Source organism: Piliocolobus tephrosceles, chromosome 2, assembly GCF_002776525.5.
Source record: "Piliocolobus tephrosceles isolate RC106 chromosome 2, ASM277652v3, whole genome shotgun sequence".
NCBI lineage: Eukaryota > Metazoa > Chordata > Mammalia > Primates > Cercopithecidae > Piliocolobus > Piliocolobus tephrosceles.
The window spans coordinates 134,306,100-134,311,894 of NC_045435.1; the positions used below are offsets into that span (position 1 = coordinate 134,306,100).

At 39.7% G+C, this 5,795-nt stretch overlaps 1 protein-coding gene across 22 annotated transcripts in view; it reads right to left on the minus strand.

Moving 5' to 3' along the window:
* The window catches only part of LOC111526523, a 110,918-nt gene that overhangs the window by 53,316 nt on the left and 51,807 nt on the right, over window positions 1-5,795 (minus strand). The gene's annotated exons all lie outside the window — the stretch shown is intronic.

Genomic DNA, 5,795 nt, shown 5'->3' on the forward strand with positions numbered 1-5,795 from the left:
ACATTGAACTTAATCTGCATTCTAGACCAAATAGAGCTAAATAGATATTTAGAGAACATTTCATTCAGTAGTGGAGAATAAACATTCTTCTCCTCAGTAAATAGATCATTCTGAAAGATAGACCATATGTTAGATCACAAAACAAGTCTTGAAATATTCAAAAAAAAAAAAAAAATGAAGTCATATCAAATATCTTCTCTGAATACATGGAATAAAACTGGAAATCAACAAAAAGGGGAACTTTGGACACTATACAAACACATGAAAACTAAAGAATATTATCTTCAATGACTAGTGATTCAATAAAGAAATTAAGATGAAAATTTAAAAACTTCTTGAAACAAATGGAAATAGAAATACAACATAATAACACACATGGAATACAGCAAAAGCAGGACTAAGAGGAAAGCCTATAACAAAAGTGACTATATCAAAACAGTAGAAAAATTTCAAATAAACCACCTAAAGATGGATCTTAAAGAAGTAAAAAAGAGCAAACCAAACCCCAAATTAGTCAAAACAAAGAAATAATAAAGATCAGACCAGAAATAAATGAAATTAAAATAAAAAATATAAAGGATCAATGAAATAAAAATTTGCTTATTTGAAAAAATAAAATTGACAATATTTAGCCAGACTAGGAAAAAAAGAGAAGACCCAAATATATTAAATGGGAGATAGAAAAAGAGACATCACAACTGAAACCACAGAAATTCCAAGGATTGTTAGAGGCTACTATGAGCAACCATATACACAATAAATTGGAAAACTTAGGAGAAACTGATAAATTCCTAGACACGTACAACCTATGAAGATTAAACCATGAAGAAATCCAAAATCTGAACAGACCAATAACAAGTAATGAGGTTGAAGCCATAATAAAAAGTCTCTCAGCAAAGAAAACCCAGGACTTCATGGCTTCACTGCTGAATTTCACCAAACACTTAAAGAAAAACCAGGGGGGCAGAGCAAGATGGCCGAAAAGGAACAGCACCAGTCTCCAACTCCCAGCGCAAGCCACACAGAAGGCAAGTGATTTCTACATTTTCAACTGAGGTACTGGGTTCATCTCACTAGGGAGTGCCAGACAATCGGTGCTGGTCAGCTGCTGCAGCCCTACCAGCGAGAGCTGAAGCAGGGTGAGGCATCGCCTCACCTGGGAAGCGCAAGGGGGAAGGGAATCCTTTTTCCTAGCTGGGGGGAACTGAGACAAACAACACCTGGAAAAGCGGGTAACTCCCACCCCAATACTGCACTTTACCAAGGGTCTTAGCAAACGGGCACACCAGGAGACTATACCCACACCTGGCCAGGAGGGTCCCACCACCAAGGAGCCTCCCTCATTGCTAGGACAGCAGTCTGTGATCTAACAGCAAGGCAGCAGCAAGGCTGGGGGAGGGGCGCCTGCCATTGCTGAGGCTTAAGTAGGTAAACAAAGCCGCTGGGAAGCTCGAACTGGGTGGAGCTCACAGCAGCTCAAGGAAGCCTGCCTGTCTCTGTAGACTCCACCTCTGGGGACAGGGCACAGCTAAACAACAACAATAACAACAAAAAGCAGCAGAAACCTCTGCAGACGCAAACGACTCTGTCTGACAGCTTTGAAGAAAGCAGTGGATCTCCCAACACAGAGGTTGAGATCTGAGAAGGGACAGACTGCCTGCTCAAGTGGGTCCCTGACCCCTGAGTAGCCTAACTGGGAGACATCCCCCACTAGGGGCAGATCTACATCCCACACCTCACACGGTGAGTACACCCCTGAGAGGAAGCTTCCAAAGCAAGAATCAGACAGGTACACTCGCTCTTCAGCAATATTCTATCTTCTGCAGCCTCTGCTGCTGATACCCAGGCAAACAGGATCTGGAGTGGACCTCAAGCAATCTCCAACAGACCTACAGCTGAGGGTCCTGACTGTTAGAAGGAAAACTATCAAACAGGAAGGACACCTATACCAAAACCCCATCAGTACGTCACCATCATCAAAGACCAGAGGCAGATAAAACCACAAAGATGGGGAAAAAGCAGGGCAGAAAAGCTGGAAATTCAAAAAATAAGAGTGCATCTCCCCCTGCAAAGGAGCACAGCTCATCGCCAGCAATGGATCAAAGCTGGACGGAGAATGACTTTGACGAAATGAAAGAAGAAGGCTTCAGTCCATCAAACTACTCAGAGCTAAAGGAGGAATTACATACGTACCCAGTGCAAAGAAACTAAAAATCTTGAAAAAAGAGTGGAAGAATTGATAGCTAGAATAATTAATTCAGAGAAGGTCATAAATGAAATGACAGAGATGAAAACCATGACACGAGAAATATGTGACAAATGCACAAGCTTCAGTAACTGACTCGATCAACTGGAAGAAAGAGTATCAGCGATTGAGGATCAAATGAATGAAATGAAGCGAGAAGAGAAACCAAAAGAAAAAAGAAGAAAAAGAAATGAACAAAGCCTGCCAGAAGTATGGGATTATGTAAAAAGACCAAATCTACGTCTGATTGGGGTGCCTGAAAGTGAGGGGGAAAATGGAACCAAGTTGGAAAATACTCTTCAGGATATCATCCAGGAGAACTTCCCCAACCCAGTAGGGCAGGCCAACATTCAAATTCAGGAAATACAGAGAACGCCAAAAAGATACTCCTTGAGAAAAGCAACTCCAAGACACATAATTGCCAGATTCACCAAAGTTGAAATGAAGGAAAAAATCTTAAGGGCAGCCAGAGAGAAAGGTTGGGTTACCCACAAAGGGAAGCCCATCAGACTAACAGCAGATTTCTCAGCAGAAACTCTACAAGCCAGAAGAGAATGGGGGCCAATATTCAACATTGTTAAAGAAAAGAATTTTCAACCCAGAATTTCATATCCAGCCAAACTAAGTTTCATAAGTGAAGGAGAAATAAAGTCCTTTACAGATAAGCAAATGCTTAGAGACTTTGTCATCACCAGACCTGCCTTGCAAGAGACCCTGAAGGAAGCACTAAACATGGAAAGGAACAACCGGTACCAGCCATTGAAAAACATGCCAAAATGTAAAGACCATCGAGGCTAGGAAGAAACTGCATCAACTAACGAGCAAAATAACCAGTTAATATCATAATGACAAGATCAAGCTCACACATAACAATATTAACCTTAAATGTAAATGGACTAAATGCTCCAATTAAAAGACACAGACTGGCAAACTGCATAAAGAGTCAAGACCCATCAGTGTGCTGTATTCAGGAGACCCATCTCACATGCAGAGACATATGTAGCCTCAAAATAAAGGGATGGAGGAAGATCTACCAAGCAAATGGAAAACAAAAAAAAGCAGGGGTTGTAATACTAGTCTCTAATAAAACAGATTTTAAACCATCAAAGATCAAAAGAGACAAAGAAGGCCATTACATAATGGTAAAGGGATCAATTCAACAGGAAGAGCTAACTATCCTAAATATATATGCACCCAATACAGGAGCACCCAGATTCATAAAGCAAGTCCTTAGAGACTTACAAAGAGACTTAGACTCCCACAGGATAATAGTGGGAGACTTTAACATCCTACTGTCAATATTAGATAGATCAAAGAGACAGAAAATTAACAAGGATATCCAGGAATTGAACTCATCTCTGCAGCAAGCAGACCTAATAGACATCTACAGAACTCTCCACCCCAAATCAACAGAATATACATTCTTCTCAGCACCACATCACGCTTATTCCAAAATTGACCACATAATTGGAAGTAAAGCACTCCTCAGCAAATGTAAAAGAACAGAAATTATAACAAACTGTCTCTCAGACCACAGTGCAATCAAACTAGAACTCAGGACTAAGAAACTGAATCAAAACCACTCAAATACATGGAAATTGAACAACTTGCTCCTGAATGACTACTGGGTACATAACGAAATGAAGGCAGAAATAAAGATGTTCTTTGAAACCAATGAGAACAAAGATACAACATACCAGAATCTCTGGGACACTTTTAAAGCAGTGTGTAGAGGGAAATTTATAGCACTAAATGCCCACAAGAGAAAGCTGGAAAGATCTAAAATTGACACTCTAATATCACAATTAAAAGAACTAGAGAAGCAAGAGTAAACACATTCAAAAGCTAGCAGAAGGCAAGAAATAACTAAGATCAGAGCAGAACTGAAGGAGATAGAGACACAAAAATCCCTCCAAAAAATCAATGAATCCAGGAGTTGGTTTTTTGAAAAGACGAAATTTTTTTATCAACAAAATTGATAGACTGCTAGCAAGACTCATAAAGAAGAAAAGAGAGAAGAATCAAATAGATGCAATAAAAAATGATAAAGGGGATATCACCACCGACCCCACGGAAATACAAACTACCATCAGAGAATACTATAAACACCTCTACGCAAATCAACTAGAAAATCTAGAAGAAATGGATAATCTCCTGGACACTTACCCTCTCCCAAGACTAAACCAGGAAGAAGTTGAATCTCTAAATAGACCAATAGCAGGCTCTGAAATTGAGGCAATAATTAATAGCCTACCCACCAAAAAAAGCTCAGGACCAGACAGATTCACAGCCAAATTCTACCAGAGGTACAAGGAGGAGCTGGTACCATTCCTTCTGAAACTATTCCAATCAATAGAAAAAGAGGGAAGCCTCCCTAACTCATTTTATGAGGCCAACATCATCCTGATACCAAAGCCTGGCAGAGACACAACAAAATAAGAGAATTTTAGACCAATATCCCTGATGATCATTGATGCAAAAATCCTCAATAAAACACTGGCAAACAGAATCCAGCAGCACATCAAAAAGCTTATCCACCATGATCAAGTGGGCTTCATTCCTGGGATGCAAGGCTGGTTCAACATACGCAAATCAATCAACGTAATCCAGCATATAAACAGAACCAAAGAAAAAACCACATGATTATCTCAATAGATGCAGAAAAGACCTTTGACAAAATTCAACAGCCCTTCATGCTAAAAACGCTCAATAAATTTGGTATTCATGGAATGTACCTCAAAATAATAAGAGCTATTTATGACAAACCCACAGCCAATATCATACGGAATGGGCAAAAACCGGAAAAATTCCCTTTGAAAACTGGCACAAGACAGAGATGCCCTCTCTCACCGCTCCTATTCAACATAGTGTTGGAAGTTCTGGCTAGGGCAATCAGGCAGCAGAAAGAAATAAAGGATATTCAGTTAGGAAAAGAAGAAGTCAAATTGTCCCCGTTTGCAGATGACATGATTGTGTATTTAGAAAACCCCATTGTCTCAGCCCAAAATCTCCTTAAGCTGATAAGCAACTTCAGCAAAGTCTCAGGATACAAAATTAATGTGCAAAAATCACAAGCATTCTTATATACCAGTAACAGACAAGCAGAGAGCCAAATCACAAATGAACTCCCATTCACAACAGCTTCAAAGAGAATAAAACACCTAGGAATACAACTTACAAGGGATGTAAAGGACCTCTTCAAGAGAACTACAAACCACTGCTCAGTGAAATAAAAGAGGACACAAACAAATGGAAAACATACCATGCTCATGGACAGGAAGAATCAATATTGTGAAAATGGCCATACTGCCCAAGGTAATTTATAGATTCAATGCCATCCCCATCAAGCTACCAATGACTTTCTTCACAGAATTGGAAAAAACTGCTTTAAAGTTCATATGGAACCAAAAAAGAGCCCGCATTGCCAAGACAATCCTAAGTCAAAAGAACAAAGCTGGAGGCATCATACTACCTGACTTCAAACTATACTACAAGGCTACAGTAACCAAAACAGCATGGTACTGGTACCAAAACAGAGATATAGACCAAT